This window comes from Mesoplodon mirus (genome assembly GCF_964341445.2).
Source record: "Mesoplodon mirus genome assembly, chromosome: 6".
NCBI classification, from domain to species: domain Eukaryota; kingdom Metazoa; phylum Chordata; class Mammalia; order Artiodactyla; family Ziphiidae; genus Mesoplodon; species Mesoplodon mirus.
This window is the reverse complement of record NC_138982.1, coordinates 39,152,731-39,173,864: the sequence shown is the minus strand read 5'-3', so window position 1 is coordinate 39,173,864 and position 21,134 is coordinate 39,152,731. Positions and strand designations below refer to the sequence as shown.

The 21,134-nt window shown below is 38.7% G+C and overlaps 1 protein-coding gene across 1 annotated transcript in view; it reads right to left on the bottom strand.

The window, feature by feature from the left end:
* Positions 1-21,134, bottom strand: part of FGF12 (fibroblast growth factor 12) — a gene marked incomplete at its 5' end in the record, with an annotated part of 571,869 nt that overhangs the window by 277,923 nt on the left and 272,812 nt on the right. The gene's annotated exons all lie outside the window — the stretch shown is intronic.

Here is a 21,134-nt window from a genome sequence, read left to right as displayed (position 1 = left end):
TGTGTTGGCAGGCAGATTCTTAACCACTGCACCACCAGGGAAGCCCCTGGGCCTTCTCTTTGACTATAACCTCTCCTTCACAAATCCCAACCACAGCACACACACATCTGCACACAGGCACACTTTGCTTGATTTATACGCACAATGTCTCCTTGTTGCCTTCTTTCTATTCCCATAGCTACCTCCTCATCCAGGCTTCCAGCAACACTCACATGGGCAGTTCTACAGACCAGGTCTGCCCAGGTGAAGGTTGATGGTCTCTCACCTTCGGTTCCCATTCTTCAAGGGACTTATTTTAACAACCAACATTCAATGCTTACTGACAACAATTATGCTCTAGGCCCTCACCTAAGTGCCAATAGAGATACAAAAATGAATGATGATCTCTGCCTTTAAGTAGCTGAGGGTCACAGAACTTAATAAATAATTGTACTATGGGACAGCAGAAACAAATACGATCTTGTTCAAAGTTCTGTGGGAATCTTAATTCAGATGGAGGAAGAGATGTCAGTAAAGCTAGGCCTTAAAGAAGAAGACACATTCTTAAAAAATACAACTTAAAATGAGTTCTTCTCAGTTCATGTTTTCAAAAAGCAAGACCAGAATTAGCTAGAAGTAGTGAGGCAGGCATGGTAGGTAAGAGGTAAGAGGGCTTCAAGCATTTTAGAAGACAATTTGGAATATGTAAGAGATTTTGTGAAACGGTAACAACCTATATATCTGAAAAAAAGTAAAAAGTAGAAGAATTTAAAAGTATGTTAAATACACAAAGAAACATGGAGAAATCTTTGAAATGCATATCATCAAATCAAATCAAATAAGAAAATAGAATACAGTATTAAGAGAAAATGTAGAATGCAAAACTCAACACATATGATCTCAATTTCATTTAAAATTTCATATTGCACGTATATATCTATATATGAGAATTTAAAAGTGAATTTACATATAGGCAATATGTGTCTCCATTATGATATAGATGTGTACAGAGGAAATATAATCTTATATAAGTATATAAAGAATAGATGTGCAAACAGAAAATAGCTACAGTGCTTATCTCTACTTGGTAAATTTACGAAAGATTTAAATTTTCTTCTTTAAATATTTTTATTTTCCACATTTTTTCTATAATAAACACGTTTTTAAATTATAAATAGAAACTCCTTTCCCCAATATGTGTTATTTTTAAAGAAGAAATAAGACTTGCATGAACAGACAAAAGTGTGGAAGTGGAGAAGGGGATCCTATGCAAAGAGAACCTTATGGACAAACAAGCACAAAAGTGCATGGTATGTGAGGGGCTTCCAGATGATCCACAGAAGTGAAATCATTGAGTAAATTTCCTCATCTGTAAATGAAGGATGCTTACCTAGTTATATCTTTAGGTCTTTCCATATCAGAAATTCTCTTACTAAAAAGAAGTGAAATAAGCTATTGTTTTTGCTGCTGAAATATTGGGTTGGCCAAAAGATTCGCTCAGTTTTTTTCCATAAGATGGCTCTAGTATCACTTAGTTGTCTTTAACTTCATTCAAAACAATTTTGTTAGATTGTATGTGACAACTTCATATCAGCGTGCGTTTAAAAAAAGGCTTATCAAAATTGGTGAATTTTTGTGTAGCCATTTTAATATTGAAGATGGACCCAAAAAAACATTTTCAGCATGTTATGCTTTATCATTTTAAGAAAGGTAAAAATGCAAACGAAATGCAAAAAAAAGATTTGTGCAGTGTATCGAGACGGTGTTGTGACTGAAGGTATCAAAAGTGGTTTGCGAAGTTTCGTGCTGGAGATTTCTCGCTGGATGATGCTCCATGGTTGGGTAGACCAGTTGAAGTTGATAGCCATCAAATCGAGACATTAGTTGAGAACAATCAGCGTTATACCATGCAGGAGATAGCTGACATACTCAAAATATCCAAATCAAGTGCTGAAAATCATTTGCACCAGCCTGGTTATGTTCATCACTTTGATGTTTGGTTTCCACATAAGTTAAGTGAAAAAATCCTTCTTGACCATATTTCCACATGTGATTCTCTACTTAAGCATAATGAAAACATTCCGTTTTTAAAACAGATTGTGACAGGAGATGAAAAGTGGATACTGTACAATAATGTGGAATGGAAGAGATCATGGGGCGAGCAAAATGAACCGCCACCAACCACACCGAAGGCCAGCCTTCATCCAAAGAAGGTGATGTTGTGTATATGGTGGGATTGGAAGGGAGTCCTCTATTATGAGCTCCTTCTGGTAAACCAAGAGATTAATTCCAACAAGTACTGCTCCCAATTAAACCAACTGAAAGTAGCACTCAATGAAAAGCATCCAGAATTAGTCAACAGAAAATGTATAATCTTCCATCAGGATACTGCAAGAGCACATGTTTCATTGATGACCAGGCAAAAACTGCTACAACTTCGCTGTGAAGTTCTGACTCTCTGACATTTTTTAAAGAATATTTCTTTCAAAGAGTACTGTCGGAATAACACAATTTAAGGAAAGCACATCACGACTAATGCATCTACTTCTTTCAGTTGGCCTAAGTAATCCTCAGAGTTTTCTTCTTGCCCTTACTGAACACCTACCTCATGCCAGGTCCTGTGCTAAGTGCCAGGGTTCTGAGGACAAGAGAAGAACATGGCCCCAGGATGAGGTAGTCAGAGTCCCCATCTTCAAGAATCTCAGTCTCATTCTACATGGTGATCCCATATAAACTGATATGGAGTAGAAGCCCCTGGGCCCAAAATAATATATTTTGTTGTAGTGAGGTGCCAGAGAGAAATACTTACCTTCTTTTGCCTCTAGCTTTGCCCCTTGGGACACAGTGGGTGAGAGGCAGAGTTCAGTGCTGTAAGCCAGCGGTTCTCAAACCTTCATACACATCAGAACCACCTGGAGGGCTTGTTAACACAGACCGCTGGGCCCCACTCCCAGTTTTCTGACTCAGGAGGTGTGGGGCTGGGTCAAGAGTCTGCATTTCTAACAAGTTCCAGGGGATGCAGGTGTTGCTGATATGGGGCCCACACCTGGAGAACCTCTGCTGGAAGGGACGACCATGAACTGAGCTAATTAGTCCGGGGGAAGGCTCTATACTGATAGGTTTAAAGAGCTCCCCAGGTGTACCGATGTGCAGTGGGAGAGGAGAGCCACTGGATTAGATCAGGCGGTGTTACTTTCCCAAAATAGTTGCACTTACAAAATACTCTTAAGCTCATGTCTATTTCTGAGCAGCTCGCCTGATTAATGCTTTCTTCCCCTGTGGGTTCGAAACCCTAGGTAAAGTTATGCTTACGATGACATTTTCCAAAGACCAGAATGCAGCCCATACTTTTCGATTGCTGAATACATACAAGGTGTTGTGTCTCCCAACATTACATTGGGTGCCAGAGAACACAAAGATGGGGACCCATCCCAAACTGAGCAGGCGGTAAAGGACAAAAAGATTATTTAATAACATATTCATCCAAAAAACATGCCTTTAGTGCTCACTTTTTGCTGTGCCAAGGAGCTCAGGCTTTTCTCTTTAAAGATGAGAGGCTATGGAGATTTCTAAGGATGAGAGTGATGGAATCTGAATTGCATCTTTGTAGTGTGCATCTTAGATTCATTAGAAGGTCCTTGGAGCAAGAGAGGCTGGGAGAAAGGGTCATAATTAAATAGCAGAGGGGAGGAGGAAGAACTCTCTGGAAAAAAGGAGGAGGAAATAGGAGTCATTAAGGAGGCTAGTGACTCAAGAAAGAGGCTTTTAGCTACAAAGATTTCAGTGAAACACTGACAATCCCAGTTTCAAGATCATTAGGAAAATAGAAATACTATTTTCATTAAAAGAGAAATATGCTACTTGTATGAAGAACTAGTTGGGTAGAAGAAATGCCCTTTAGCCAGAAGTTTTAAGGAAAAGCCAGTGGAATTTATGAGTCAAGAGAATATTTGCTGGTAACTCCAATTCCAAATTTACTTATTTCTTCCCCCTCCCAAAATCTGGAAACACCATTGAATAACCACACTATTTAAAATCTCCAGCTTCCTTGAGCCTTAGGCACTGCCTCCTCCTCTTTTCCACTCCCTTGTTCATTTCCTGTCTTTCCTTCTTTCTCCTGTCCCTAAATAAATGTATTCTCTAAATTCTATTCTTCTTTGGCACTAATATCACCTCAACTGACCAAAAAAACTTTTCCGTAGGGATGAATCCAGGCTTCTTCTCACCTACAACTATCCTGGGCTTAAGCCTCTCATTTCCAGTGGCCTTCTGGATGTATCCTCCCAATTATACCTTAGGCACCTCAAACTGGAAGATACTATTTTATTCATTTTCACCCATTGATGAGATCCTGCCATTCTTTAAAAAGTCTCAAATGTACTACAAAAGCATCTCTGATTCTAGCTGGATATGATCCTCAACCTTGTACTTTCTTCCTTCCTCTAACAGTATTATGATGGTTCATGATCTTCTAATTTTACCTCTCTTCCAAATGTTAAAATCATTGAGGACAACAAACATGACTTGTTCATCTGCATATCTGCAACCTAAGGCTTGCACTTATCATTTATTAAATTGATTTGGGAAGGTAAAAACTGCTACAAAGGATTTATTTTAAGGCTTCCTGAAAACTTACAGCCAATCTAGAAGAAACCATCCACAGGAAAACAGGAGAACAGATCTGGCTCTTTTTATCAGTCAAGAGGCAGAACCAGGGATTCCAGGCTTTTTATTTCCTGATGCCAATCAGATTAGATCACTAGTTAATAAGTCTCCCTCTGCTCCAGCCTCAGAGTGGTAAAAACCAGAGTAAAGTACCCAGAGAAGAGACAGATTTGCTGCTATAATCAGGCAGATATCACTAAGGAGGAAAACATTCACGTCAAAGGCAGACTATTTATCAGAATTGCAGCAAAAGAAGCTTATGCTTCACCAGTACGTCATCACAATGACATCTGCAGTGTTACTAAGGAACTCAGTCTGCATGTGCTGTAACATTTCAGAGCTCCTTGGGCCAACAGCCCCCTCTGGCTTTATAAAGCTTTCTGGTTTCAGAGAAATGGAGGTTGGCCTGAGAGAAGCACTTCCACAGGGCTGAATCTAAAACAAGAGAGTCACAAAGTGTGGGCAACCCTCAGCCACTTTGTTCTGCACTGCAACACTAAGTGTGTGGGTCTAATCACAAATGTGATTGTTCTTTGCAGTGGGTCTTTGAGAATCATACGAGACACAGTATAACCAACATGGAGTTGTCTGCCTTTATCACATTCTTATGGATATTTATAAATGGCAATCAAATTCAGACTTTAGGTCTAGAACACAAGCAGGAAAGTAAAATTGCCTGAAGGCTTTTTATTGAAATAATAACTTTGCTTATTACAATGGCCCCTTCTGATCCAGCTTTTATTCTTTCCTGTTAGCATACATTCTGCCACTATCAATATTCTTTATATAGATTTTAGAGCCTCCACTGGTAATCCAGCCCAATATTTCTTTTTTATCCTACACAGTGGAGAGCTCTTTTACCCATTCTCAGTAGAGCTGAAAAGAACTTCAGACTTTTCTCAGTGGAATGCAGCTTCCAATGAAGATCCCATTTAAGACATACTTTAATCTTCCCTTCTTGGAATCAGAATATTCCACTTTCCTTAGATCATTCATTCAACAAATATTTAGTAATTTCCTTCTATGTGCTGGGCATTGTGCTGTGCTTGAGAATACAATGGTGAGCAAAACCAGATCTCATTCTTGCCTCAACTAAGCTCAGAATCTAGTGGTGGGAGAGACAGATGGGAATCTAATAATCACACAAGTTAAAGGTAAAATTGCATCTGTGAAGAGAGGTGCATGGTTGTGTGAGAGTATGGTACAAGGAAAAAGCAGTCAGGGAGGTCTTTACTGGAGAAGGAAATGTTGAGCTGAAGTCTAAGGGCTCAGAATGGAGGAACCTAAGTGAATACTTTTTCAGGTAGGTGGAACAGTATGTAGAAAGACTCTGTGGTGTGAGAGTATAAAGAATAAGATAATTTTTTTAAAGGACTGGGAAAAGTTGTCTCTACAGACCTTTGGAAGAAAAATGACTGTTACAAGAGCAATAAGAAATCTATTGAAAGATTTTAAAGAGTTGGTGAGATGAAATGAAAAAAATTGCATTTTGAGGGCCTCCCTGGTGGCGCAGTGGTTGAGAGTCCGCCTGCCGATGCAGGGGATACGGGTTCGTGCCCCGGTCTGGGAGGATCCCATATGCCGCGGAGCGGCTGGGCCCGTGAGCCATGGCCGCTGGGCCTGCGCATCCAGAGCCTGTGCTCCGCAACGGGGGAGGCCACAACAGTGAGAGGCCCGCATACCGCAAAAAAAAAAAAAAAAAAAAAAAAAAAAAAAAAAAAAAATTGCATTTTGAAAAGTCACTCTGACTGCAGTCTCGGAAAATATCAACTCGAGGGGGCATTTAGTCCCAGGGTGCACTGGCTGGGAGTATTTTGCAATAGTCTCTATGAAAGAAACAAGATTAAAGTGGTGGCAGTGGAGCAATTCATGATTAGTCAGATGGAGTATGGGGTAGGAGCAACAGAATGAGTCAAGAGTGATCTCTAGGTTTCTGGAATAACAGGATAGTGTGAGTACCACTCACTGAACATGATGACACTGCCAACAGACACATTGTGAGGAATAAGATCAAAAGTTTGAATTCTGATGTGTTGAGCTTCAAGATTTTCCTTCACTAACCCTCTTCTTTATCCTAGTTTTTAAGCATCTTTTACATGAAATGATCTCTATAAATTAAAAAGAAAGAGGGAATAACATATAAATTAAAAAGAGGGCTCAAATATATAGGCAGCATCTCTTTAAATCTTCTTTTTTGCAGATGGTAAGAGGATTTCAAACATCTGCCACATTTGAAAATCCAACTCTGTTTACTCTTCTAATACATGTTAATCATTCAACAAAATGAAACAAATGATGCCTTACTCACCAGCCACACAATCTAACTCATCAGTCACTATGAGCATCCATCATGAGGCTGATAACAGTTCTCCAGCCCATTAAATATTACACACTAACTTGATAATGACATCTGACTTACAGTTTTACTTAAATGTATCTAACGTCTCTCTCAAATTAAGCGTGAGCTCACTGATGGTAGGAGCCACATGTCACATTTCGAAGGCATTGTAGAAAATGCTCTAGGATAAAATACCTCAATCCAGATATAATAAATACTGTACATTTCCCAATCTCTGACACTGTTTTGAGCATTGTTAAGGGTAAAATGCTATATGGCATAATAAAATAAGAATTATATTTGGGGACTTGAATTCTAAAGCCAGTATTGTCCCTTAACTAGCTAGATATGTAAAAGTGGGTAAATTATTTCACTTCCCTGGGCTTCAGTTGCCTCAATTATTAATCTCTGAAGATTCAGTTCAATGGGATCCTGTACCTTAAAGCATAAGCATTTATCACAGAAGCCATAACAGCTTTCCTTACCCTACTTGATTAAATGTTGCATCAATAAAGGTGTGAATCAATGTATATCTGAATGAGTAACGCTAATGGAGGATGTAGTGAGTAGAAAGGGTATTAATTAGGTGGTCAGGAAACCAGGATCTAATCCCAGTTCAGCCACTGACTCACTCTCTATGTAAGTCTCCTCTCCTCTGTGCCTTGGTTTCCTCCCCATGAAACCTCAAATGTGATGCTGCACATTTTTTCCAACACCCTAACTGTCATAGCCCCAGAGCCAGGGAGTCACAGACAGAAGCTCTGTACTCAATGATACCCCTTTGAGAATGAAGAGAAGGACAATAAACTGAGAGTATTGTTCATTTCCAGTGTCAAAAGCCCTCTTCAAATGGGAAATGACAGCACTTAGATGCATCCCTTACATCCAGTTTGTATTTTCTTCTCCTTTTGCCAGGGACAGCAAGAGAAATTCTACTTTAGGAGACATGATTGTTCAACCAGTGAGTCCTCAGCAATTCTAACACCAGAACCTTCTGTGGGCAGGGACAGGCAGATACCAATTACCTCCCAAAGGTTGGCCTGGGCTTCCAGGTTAGCAACTCCAACCACTACAGAATTCCCCCGTTTGTAGTTTAAAGGTCCATAGTTGCACCAGAATTGTATTCTCTAGGTCCAATTAACTCAATACTATCACTTGCTTTGCCCTGAGAAAGACAATTAAAAAAAACTGCTTTGGCTGCTGCCTCACCTTAATCACACTATTTATACCTGTATTTTGGAAACTTCATTTTGACCTATTGTATATCACATAGATCAAGGTTCCAGTGTCATCAAATGGTGCCAAAATAATGGTACCAAAGTAATGCTGCAAGGTAATTGAGATGAGCCCTAACAAAAGAATCCATTATTATTATCAAAGAGAAACACAGAGCCACATGATTCTCATTACTAATGGGGCCTATCTAATGATAGCTTAATAGCCAAAAGGATGAGTTTTATTTGGGAAAACTGGATTTTAGTTACAACTTATTACAGAGACATTCAGACATCTGCAATGATATCCATCCTCTTCGTAACTTGTGTAAATATTATAGTTACTCAGGAATAACCTTACATGAGGTTTTCATTGCTCTGTGCAGTTCTCACCATAGCTTCTAAATCCAGATTTGAGTCAACACTGGAATGTGATAGCCAAAATGGAATACTCTTTCTCTTATATAAAAATCTTTAAAAAATGTAGATAACCCTGCATAAGATCTGTACATTTTATAAAAACATAAGTAACTTCAAATATTATAGGAGGGTAGTAAGAGGTAGGGCTGGAAGGGCTGATGTAGAATTTTGAATATTTAGCTTAGTATCTGACTTTATCTTTCAGACTGTTGATTTTGAAAAGCAGGTGTGACATAATCAAACTTCTGCTTTAGGAAGTGCAGCTGAATAATTTTATTTTGGCTTTCTGTTTCAAATAACATTTGTTTAGGACCAGAGTTCAAAAGGTATCTCCATATTCTTCATAAGCTTAGGAAACAAAAATTGTTTGAAACATCATTTCCAGGTCAACAAAATTTACATTTTAGTGCAGACTTCGCTTTACCCTTCATTCTCATATTTAAGGCATTTATTTGCTTCACACAAGGTAAGTCTGGATGAAAACTCCCTGTCACGGTCAAGTGCTGCTCCATGATGTACGTGCAAGGCTCTGTAGCTTATGGGAACTTGGAGAGCAGCACAGGGGGTAGGTGGCAATGGGTTCAAACAAAATAGCTGAGAAGCATGGGTACTAAGGGTGCAGTACTGGCACAATGCCATGCACCAGGCTCATCCAGGGACTCAGACATCTGTCTTCAAATTCAGGAACCATAGATCCCGGAGGTCCAGAAGTCTTTGCAGTGGTTTATAAAGTAATACGGCTTTACTGGATCACAGACATTTGCATGCACTTTAACGAACTGATTGTGAGGAGGAAATAGAAAAATGACTCTCAATCTGGCTGCCCCGGGCTCTGTAGCCAAGCCCTACATCTTGGACCAGCATGCTATGGCCCACGTTCCCTCCAGGGCTGTCCAAGTTGACCCTGAGAGCTGACCTTGGGAAAAGGGCAAGAAAGACTTGAGCTCACTTTCTTTGAACCTCGATTCACGATCTACCCCACTCTTCTCTCCTCTCACCTCCCAAAATTTCCCATTCAGTGTGTTTCTCAGAGGAGTATATGTTTTCCTCTCTCAGACCTCATTTCATTTTTTTTTGTCTTATTTTTTTTCTTTTGTCTTTTTTCCCCTTGCCTTTGTGTGAGGTTGTACTTGCGTTTTCCGTTTAGCCAATTGATCCTAACATTGTTTCTGTAACAGGATAATGTGACCTTCAGCATTTAGACAAGACTGGAGCAAGTGGGCAAAGAGCAGAGTATACTGTCATTCCTAATGTTCTAAGAATAATTCCGGGAAGCCTTGTTCATAATGCTGGCAGGATCTCCCCTGTTCTCTGCTTTTAGACACACCTTCCCCAGGCCAGCTTGTCCGCAAGGAGGCCAGGAATGGTAGGAGAGCGCCACCTCGTGGGCTCGATGGAACACGCTTCACTCTGAGAACTAGACGGTGTTTCCGTTTGGCTCTCAAAACACGTTTAAGAGAACTGGATTTTAAAAGGCTTTGAACACTTTCCAGTCACTGAAGCGAAGCTGGAATTTATGAATTCTCTGTCCGAGGTATTCTCTGAGTAGCAGCAGAAATATCTGAACCATGAATCTGTCCTCAGGTAAAATTTAAGGTGAAGGACAACCCTAGCTTCCCTTCTTTAAATAAAGGATTTGGAGCAGTCAGAGATTCAAAGAAAAAGGAGCGCTAACTATGCAGATTACGTTCAAATTAAAATGTACATAGTATCTGAGCAGGAAATTCCACCCATGCTTTAAAGTAGAGCCCTAATTACTATTCTTCCGTTACATCTTCCCCGAGGGTATCTCTTCTTTCCCTGGAACTACCACCCATTTTACAAAAACCAGTTATTTTTTCATATTTAACACCGGTGATCATCAAAGGTATGGTTTATGGACCATTTCCATCGAAATCAACTATACTGTTTTCTTAAAGTGCAGTTTCTTGGGCCTTACCCTACATAAATGAAATCAGAATCTCTGGGGTTATAACCTAGGAATGAGCATCTGAAGTTAGCACCCCTTTCTGTGTACTCCAGTTAGAGACCCCAATGTTCTCTGCGTTGGCTCCAGAAATCAAGCAATTTAGGAAGAGAACTGCCCTCGTTCCTACGTGATAGACTATTACTATTACAATACTTTTTCACAGCTCAGCTTCTTGGAACACCTTGTCCAGGAAGCTTTCCCAATTTATTCCAGAAAGTTCAAACACGTGCCTCTGGCTCTGAGTGCTTCAGCCTAATCACATCCTTTTACCTGTTATAAGTAGTCTCTCTACTTTAGCTCATCAGAGAGCTGTCTCTTTGCTGAGACATCCTGGAAAGTGTGGGTTCTCACTCATCTCTTAATGGGACCCACAACACAATGTGCAGCAGCATTCTGCACATGGCCAAACTCTGCTTGAAATTGCACTAGGAGTCTTCTGGCTTCAAATAATTAGCCAGCAAGAAAACTTGCGGCACAGAAAACAACCTCCCATCCACCCCAAAAGCAGCAGACCAACTGTTCCCAGTGAAACACATCCCTACTCAGGCACCAAGAGTACCAAGTTACCCAGACACACCAATCATGCTGCAGCTGTTTGGCTCTTTGCAGAGTACCCCAGGAATTCTGAGCGATAAAAGAGACAGTCATCTGCTCGACAGCCTAGCAGCTGTGTCATTAAACAGACTGCTCCAAAATGACAGAAGAGGCATTCTTTGTGACAGGCAAGTGATATGATTTGTCTTGACTCCAGACATTGGAAGCATCTGTCTGGAATCTGGGCATCTCATTTAATGTTACAGGTTTATCAACAGAAAAGTGAGACTATAGCCAGACACTGAACAGAAGTACAAACACTGACTACTTAAAAAGCCATAGTTTTGTCTTCTTAGCACAAATGCTTGGAAACTTTTTTCCTAAACTATGCTGCTGTAGGCAAAATGAAGAACTCAGATTGTTACTCTCTAGACAAAACTGCTTTCAGAATAGGTAAATCAATTTGCCTGGACTATTGGCACATAACAAGAGTTTCAGAACACAGAATTCATTGGGCTCAACATATCTGTTTCTAATAGTGATGCCTCACAGAAGTACTGAATTCAGCAAACGTTAATTGAACACCAGCTCATGCAATGAGGTGTCCCATGCTATGGAATCAAAGGAAGGAGGGGACCTATCAAATTAGGTAATTCAGGGGTGGTGTGATAGACTGTCATGTTTTATGTGGCCTTATGCACAGTCTAGGGAGTTGAGGCAGAGGAAATAGCACAAACAGCAACCAACAAGCAACGATGTTCCTTCCTTTATACCCCAGCCCCTTGTCTTTCTCAGTGAAGCATCCACATTAAAACTCATCCAACAGCAGCGCTCAGGTCACTGGCATCCTCACCTTGAATGAGTTTTTCCTCCACCCCACCCAGCAGCCCACTTCCACATCACCTGTGGACTTGTACCACCTCTGAAATCTTCATCTCAAAACCCAGCTCTGACTCATGGTCTCCTACCCTTCCTCCCATCACTCCCCAACAATTCCTCAGTCTCACTGTGATGCATAACCCATTGTTCTCACCACTATCCATCATCATGCCCGATCCTTTCACAACTGGCAAACGTCTACTCATCATAGCAGTCTTCGCTAAAACAAAACTGCTTTTCCAGCAACAATCCTGTTCCTTTAGACCAGATGTGGTTTCCTTGTTATAGATACTTTTGTAGTGCCCTGGATTTCTCCCATCTTCAACTTAATCTTTAGGACAATTACTTATGTTTTTTCTCCCGTGGTAAAAGGAACAAAAGGTAAGAGAATATCAATCATTGTCATCCTTATTTGTTGCTGTATACCTAGAGTGCTTGGCAAATAACTGATGCTTTAAAATCATTTGTTGAATCAATAAATAAAATTATAAAGTCCAATGTGGCAAGGCATTGAGAAGCTTGGAGCAGTCGGGAAATTTCAGGCCAAAAAGTCAGGTTGGAGCCATTTTCCAGAGTTGTTGAGCATTCAGATAACTAAGTTTTGTTTATTGTCTAAGTAATGGGAAAATAGTGGGGTCTTTACAGATGAAGAGGCTCTCCAGGTATTCATATTTTTCCATAACTATTACAGCTGATTATAAAAGGCATTTATTGCAGGAAATTTGAAAAATGTAGTGAGGTAGAGAAAAGAAAAATCACCCATTTCTACAGTACTACTATCTGATGGGTTTTTTCCCTACTAATTTTCCAGACATTTGTTTTAAACAGTGTGGATAATATAGTGCAGCCAAACTTCGACTGTGTTTTGTTTCCGCTCAGCACTGTAAACTAAGCATTTTTTTAAATCATTTAAAAACCTTTAGTAAGCTTTGTTCAATGGCTATCCGACATTCAGTCATATCACTATATTACTTTTACTTATTATTTTCCTATTTTTAAAAACTTAGGTTTTTAACCATTTTAATATTTTACTGAAATATTATGCAGTCAAGTACATAAATCTTAATGGTTTTGTTCTGTGAAATTTACAAATATCTACTCCCATATAACTACAACTCAGATCAAGCACTTAAATATTAACAGTACCCAAAAGCCTCCCATGTGGCCTTTCTGGGCAATACCCTCCAAAAGTATTATTCTGACGTATAGCCCCAGAAATCACTTTTGCCTGTTTTTGAACTTTATTTTGCAATTTATAATCTTTTGTACCTGACTTCTTTTGCTCAGTATTATGTCTGAGAGATTCATCCACGTTACTGTGTGTAGCACTGCTTTATTAATTTTCATTTCTTCAAAGTATTTCACTTTATGTATCCATTCCACTGTTGATAGACACATGGATTTTTTTCCAGGTGGAAACTATTACACATAAATTCCTATTTTGACTATATTTTAAATCTAGTCATATATTTAGCCTAAAACACACTTTAGTGAAATGGTTGCAGCAATCTACCTATGTTGAGGAAGAAGGATTGTTCTTTCCTGAACATGCCTCATCCAATTATTCTGCAGCCTGTGAATAAATCACTTTCTGATGTTAGAGTTAGATGACCAACTCTAAATCACTTGCTGCTTACCTGCTCTTTACTTCTAGTGCCAGATTCGTGAGCTACTGAGAGCCACCAAATATAAAAGGAAACAGTCACCTAAAAAGGGGGATGAACACCATAGCAGCATGGTAAGTGGCAAACAGACATTAAAAGTCCAAAGTAAATATACATTTTACCCAAGTTAAAACACTTTGGTAACTATCCTGGCCTGAGGAGAGATTTGTTTCTAAGTTAGTTAGATGCAAAGATTCTGGAATAAGAAAAACCTAGATATGAGTTCTGGTTCAACTCCTCCTATTTGTATGGTCTTGGTAAATTACTTTATCTCAGCTCCTCATTTTTTAAATGGGGCTAATAATACTAATATTAGCAAGACAATGCATGTGTAATACCTGCCATATAATTAGATTTCAAAAATATTATTTTTTATACCAACTAATGACCATCAACATGTAGTGCATTTTAGCTTAAGAGGCCCAAATAAATTTAATTTCAGGTGCAACATTGCTCAAATAGAAGCTTGAAATAAACTCCCTAAAAATCAGGATGCTGCAGATTTTCGGATTTCAATCTATCCAGTCCCACTCTGGCACTGCAAACTTATGTCAGTATCAGGTTTAACTACAGCAAATCATAATAGTAGTAACAGTGAATTTTTATATTCTGTTTGAGAGCTCATGAAGTGCTTTTAAATTCTATATTAATTTAATCACCTTGATACCCTTGGGTATAGGTCCTCATCTGTGCAAGTTATCAATTTATTATATCTCAGTTTAAATCCATTCTTCATTATTTGCTCTGTAATGGACTTGAACCCTTTTATATTTCTCTACAGGAAGCACAATATTAAGCTTTGTCAGTAGAGGGCGCTAGAGAAAGGTGCTTTCCTTCTGGCTTCTAAGTGAGCTTGTGGCACTTGCCTCAGCCCAATGACCACCTTGGCACGGATCGGCCAATACGGATACTACGCACCCCAGGCCTTACATCATCTTGCAGGTGAACAGGCTCCTGACAATCCATCTCTCCCTGTGGACCTGCCAATGCTCAGCTCCTTCAGAACCTATGCTTTCTCCAGCATCAGACTTCCGTAGAGTACAGTTACTGCAATGCCCCATTCCTACAAAGAAGGGCTCCTCTAGCTCCTTGTTCTTGCAGCGTCTGGTGGCTAGAAGTGCCCCGAAGCAAGTAGCCTCCCACAGCGCTGACTTGGGCAACTATGCAGCAAGTCTTCAGGTTCAACACTTCCCCGTGGATTGCTCTCCCAGTACCCCAGGAGGCAGGCTTCAAACAAGTCCCAGTGGCGAGGTACTTCAGTGAGTTTTCCATCATCCAGTGAGCTATGCCTTGCCTTATCCAAAGAGGTCTGGATCTCTGCCGGGGAAGACGGGGGTGGAAGGCTCTTCCTTAGCCTTGTGAATAGCAGTCTCTCCTTACATATGCTATTTCTACTTCCATAGAACTCTCTTTACTTCTTACTAGCCAATTCCCTGTTACTTCAATCCACGTTTAAGTTAACAGGTCTTACATTAAACTTTCCCTTTTCAAATTACTGTGTGGTTTCTGTCTCGATTAGATTCTAATTGATACCCGATCTTACAAGATGAAGAAATTCAACTTCAGCCCAGACAAAGTCAAGACCAAAATCCAGATCTTCTAATTCCAAAATCTCTTGATTTTTACACTACACCAGAATAGTCTTTCCATGAATAAAAGCATATTAAGTAAGAAAGAAAGAAATTCTCTAAAATGATTAACATCAGTGTCACTTTACAGCACTCCCCTTCCAACTCATTCTCTTAGACACTCAAAGACAAAAGCATCACACCATAGTATATGCCATATTGGGACTACCTACTACACAGAGATAAACTTGCAGGACCCTATTATGGAGCAAAAAATCGGATACTATATCCAGTTTTAATCATAAAGTGAATTCTGGAAGCCACTCTCAGTATTCAACACAAATAAAACTGAACACAGGACACCAAGTAAAACTCAACGCCCATCACTGGTAAAACTCAACACAAGACACTAGGTAGATCAGCATCTTAATTTTTGATGAAATTACTGCACAGTTGTAATGAACACAATGTAATCAGGTACTCATTTTATGGTTCACCCAAATAAACCAAACTAAAACAAAATAGAATAAAAAAGATGATTCTTCATAGTAGTCAAGGTTCATTTATTTAGCATATGAAGAAAAATTGGCTTTTAAGACCAGAATTTAAAGAAAACTCAATATAATACAGTCCAGTGGATTAAGCATCCAGAGTTACCAGGCTGGCCATGGTCCCATTTCAATTTCTGATAGTGAACACATCATTTAGCATCTGTATCCAAAGGTCTTAACTTCAAATAGAGCAAAAATACCAAAGTCTATGTCGATCCTGTATTTCCTTCAATCTCTAAAACCCTTATCCAAAGTATTCACCCTTGGTTACAGCTTGTCATGTATGTTCAACACAGCTCTGTATCTTTGTGCATGATCTTTCCTCTACCTGTAATACATTTCCTACTCACCTACTCCCACTTCAAATACCACCTCAATCATGAAGCTTTTCCTAGTCTCCACTGACAATATGAAATGTGATGGCGTCACCATTGGAAGCCCCATAGAATGGTCTGTGCTTCTCTTATAATGTGTACTGTGCTCTGCTTTGTATGGTCACCACATATGTATCTCCCTTCATCTCCCTGGGAGCTGTACATTACTCAGGGACAGGAACTCCTTTATTACTATGTTTTATTGCCAAAACTGCAAACACAATTGTTTCCACACTGACAGTCCTCAATGGTAAATATTTAGATAATTTCCCATGGTCACACAGTAGGTGCAGAGAATGACCAGGAATAGAATCCAAATCTCTTGACTTTCTAACAACCCTCTTTGTATTGTGCCCTTGTAAGTGTCAAGAGACAAGATTTAAAGACAAGAACATCAGGCTTTAGCTGGGGAAGAGCTGAAGGAATGGAAGGGCTATGAGAATTACCAGTTTGACAGCACAACATGAAACGTGATTGCTTGACAACAGGAGAAATTTTAAAGGCTGACAAGGCCAAACCATGATAATTGAAACCAGCCTACAGGATTTGGAATTCATTTGGTGTCACTATGACTATTAAGCAGGGGGCTATCACATAAAAACCTATGTTTGTGATGATTATTAGGTCCTTAGGTATCTATTGGACTGGAGATAAACTACCAGATGTAAAACAGATAGCTAGTGGGAAGCAGCTGCATAGCTCAGGGAGATCAGCTCGATGCTTTGTGACCACCTAGAGGGGTGGGAGGGAGGGAGACGCAAGAGGGAAGAGATATGGGGATATATGTATATGTAGAGCTGATTCACTTTGTTATAAAGCAGAAACTAACACACCATTGTAAAGCAATTATACTCCAATAAAGATGTTAAAAAAATGTTATTAAACTGCCCACACACAAATGTGTCATGATCTGGTATGGCATCGCAGGTATTTTCTACATTGCATTTAATCTTCTGCCATTTGCTTTTTTTTTTTTTTTTTGCAATTTGCTTTTTTACTCAACAATCTGTTTCTAAGATTCATCCATACAAGAACATATAGCCTTAATTTATTCATTTCATGGCTTTATAATATTTCACTGTGCAAATCTATTAAAATTTTTCTATCCATTACATTGTTGATAAAAATTGGGTTGTTTTACAGACTTTTGCTATGCAATGCTGTCTAAACATTTTCATACACGTATCTGAGTGTTGTGCCAGAGTTTTATCTACAGCATTTGCCTCAAAGTAAAATAGATAATTATAGGATATGCATATTTTCAGTATTACAGATTATTTTTTTCATTTCCTTTCATTTCCATTTTTTATTTTAGCCAGGATGAATAGAACTAGTGAAATTGGACATCCTTGACTTAGTCCCAATTCTAAAAGGAAAGCCTTCAATAATTAACTGTTCATTTTGAAGTAAACTATAGTTTTTTGTAAATATTCTTTATCAAATTGAGAAAGCTCTTTATGTTTCTAGTTTGATGAGAGGGTTTTTTGTTTTGTCTTGTCATGAATGTTCAATTTTGTCAATGTTTTCTCTGTATGTGTTCAGATGATCGTGTGTTTTTTAAACCTTTATGCTGTGAATATGGTGAATTACATTGAGATGAGTTTCAAATGATAAACCAACCTTGTTTCCCAAAGATAAATTCCACTTAGCTGTGGTTTATTACCCTTTTTATATACTTCTGGATTTGATTTGTCAACGTCTTGTTAAGAATTTTTTATGGTGATATGTTATGTCTGTACTAATTATAATAGTTTTGACAGGTTTTAGTAACAGGGTTACGTTGGCCTCATAAACTGAGTTTGAAATTGCTTCTTCCTCTATTTCCTGAAATATTTGGGATCATTCTTGAAAGGTAGTTTTGTTGGATCCTAAATTCTATCTACTGCACATTGGCCAACTCCAGGGAGCAGTATACAAACAAGTCTGTGTGAGCGGCACCCCCTGGAGTTGTTCAGTGCACAGCTTTTGTGACTACATATGGTAACCTTGCAGTGATTTTCTCAGAACCTTGACAATATTGGTCCACTGTCTCCTAGCTTCCATTTTTGAGAAAACTCTCCTTACCTAATTATTGTTCCTTTGCAGCTGATCAGTCTTTTCTCTCTGGCTGCTCCTAAAAGATCCCTTTTTCTTTGCTCCTTTCATTTCACTGTAATTTCTTTGGTAATCTATTATTGCATTATGCATAGGGGTACATTTCTTTTTATTATCCTACCTAGTTGCTATAGACTGAATGTTTATGTCCCCCCAAAATTCAAGTGTTGAAAACTAATTCCCAATGTGTTGGTATTTGGAGATGGAGTCTTTAGGATGTGATTAGGTCATGAGGGGGGAGCTCTCACAAATGGGATTAGTGTCCTTATAAAAGAGACCCCTTCTGCTGTTTGTAAGCCACCAAGTCTATGGTATTTTGTTACAGCAGCTCAAATGAACTAAGACACTAGTAGACATGTTCCTCTGTGTATGTATGATGTCTTTCACCAATTCCAGAAAATTTTCAGTCAACTGTTTTCTCAATTATCTCTATTATTTCCTTCTGGGACTCTGTGTTTATCTATATATGTATTGTGTCCTCCATATCATTTAACTTTTCATATTTTCTATCTTCTTGTCTCTCTGTAGTATTATAATCTGGGTAATCACTTCATATATGGCTTCCATTTCACATATTCTCTTGTTAGCTGTGTCTGATATGCTTGTAAATTAACTTCAATTAATTTTAATTGAATTTTTCGTTTTTAAAAGTTGTATTTTTTCTTTTTGGAAACTAATTTTGTCACATTTCAAAATCCCTTCTTACTTCATGTAAATGTTTTTTTAAATCTTATTTCTGAAATATTTTATACAGAACTCTTTAATATTCTGAAACTGATAATTCTAATATATGAAGTTCTTGGTTCTTGAGGGTCTAAATCTATTATTTATTGTACCTGGTAACTCTGATTAAGAATGGCTTTTTTTAAAGACTTCGATAATATTTGTCTGAAAGCTCAAATTTGATTGACTCTAATCTCTTTATAGGATCTGTCTCTTAAGAAGTCAAATTTAATAAAGGAAGTAAAAGTGTTTTAATTGTTTAAGGTATTATTTTAAAAGGATAATTGTGGTTCCTTCCCTCCAGAGAAGATTTGCAATTTTTTTTTCGGTCAAGAGTCAGAGGATGCTGCTTATCAGGGACCACTTCTGCTTGTCTGGGAGTGAGGGAAAGCCTCTACTTAAATCAGGAATCTTCGCCTCAGTTCGGCCACCACAACGGCCCCCAGTATTAGTCTCTCAATCTCACACTCATTTTTACCTTTGCCTTGATTAGTCAGTTAACCAAGTCCATTTGTTTAGATCAAATTTAACTAATTTAGGTTTAAAGTCCATTTCTTTATCATTTCAAAGTATTTTTCTAAAAGGACAGTATGACATCTGTGTGAGTAATACATCTTTAAGACCAAGGAGATTTTGATCTCTTTGTGTAATATTCTTGGTCTATGATTTCCTTTCTAATCAAGATTTGCCAAAAAGATAAACATGTACATATCCATATTTCTCTGAACAAGAAAGGCTTGCATGTTCTAATTTCATAGTCCTCACATAAAAATACAGAGATTTTTCTGCTTCATCAGCAGAATAAAATGAACATGGAGAGTGCCTGGTACAAATGTAGTTTAGGGGTGTTATACACTCAAAAAGAGAGATATCCATAAAGGAAGGAAAAATAACTGAATGTCTGGTAGAAGGAAAAGAAATAGCAAAAGTTCACAAATAAAAGGTCTACCTTGGATGCTTAAAAAGAAATGAGGCTCAATGGTAATAGGATATAAAGGGATATTTCATTTTGGAAATTCTGCATGAAAAAGTGGGAAAATGTCCTTGGGAGGCAGTAAGGATAGAAACATAACAAAGCATGAAAGCCACGTCTACCAGCCTACATGTTCAACCCCTTTTCATATGGTGAGGAAAGGTCTAGAAAGCAATGAAAGGTATGAAACATTAGCCAGGATTTCACCAAAGTGAAGAAATGGTTCTGGTGGTTGATTCCTGCAGATCTGAGGAGGGGAAGATGTCACTGTAGGGAAAGGGTCAGTTGACACTCAGAAGATGTCTAGCACATAACCAGACAATCAACTGTGAAGTCAATTATAAAAGAGACACTACAGTTTCACAACTAAATTCTATCTCTAATAAGATAGAATATGTGACATTTAATTGCATACTAAAACTAAAGATGCATTATTATCAAGCTGTAGATCAATCCAGTTATCCATTTCTGCTTTCCAGGGCTATGTATAAAATAATCTGGAAAACCAAATTTATTACACTACAGAGCACACTTGGAATTAGGAGGCAGAAGGTTGGCTGAGACTTGGGGATATCTCAACCAGAAGCCTGGTTCCAAGCAGAGCTAGTGGATAGAGTCTCATTACATGTAGATAGTTCTGAATAATGCATTAAAAATATTTTCAGAAGATAAATCTTTCTTATTATAAATGTGATACATGCTCATTATATAAAAATATAGTGGATATATTTAAAAAATAAATTAAGTCACTTAAATCCCATCTAGAGATAACTAGAGTTAACATTTAACATTTTATGTATATCCTTCCTTATAGTTTACCCACTTGACTTCTCTCTCTCTTCCCCTCTTTCTCTCCCCCCTCCCCCCCTCTTCCTCTCTCTCTCTCTTCCTCTCCCTCTCTCCCTCTTTTCCTCTCTCTCTTTTCTTCTCTCTCTCTTCCTCTCTCCCCCTCTCTTCCTCTATCTCTTGCTCTCTCTCTCTCTCTCCCCCTCTGTCTCTCTTCCTCTGTCTCTCTTCCTCTGTCTCTCTCTCTTCCTCTGTCTCTCTCTCTTCCTCTGCCTCTCTCTTGCTCTGTCTCTCTCTTCCTCTCTCTTCCTCTCTCTCTCATCCTCTCTCCACCCCTCTATCTTCTTCTATCTCTTGCTCTCTCTCTCTCTTCCCCTCTGTCTCTCTTCCTCTCTCTCTTCCT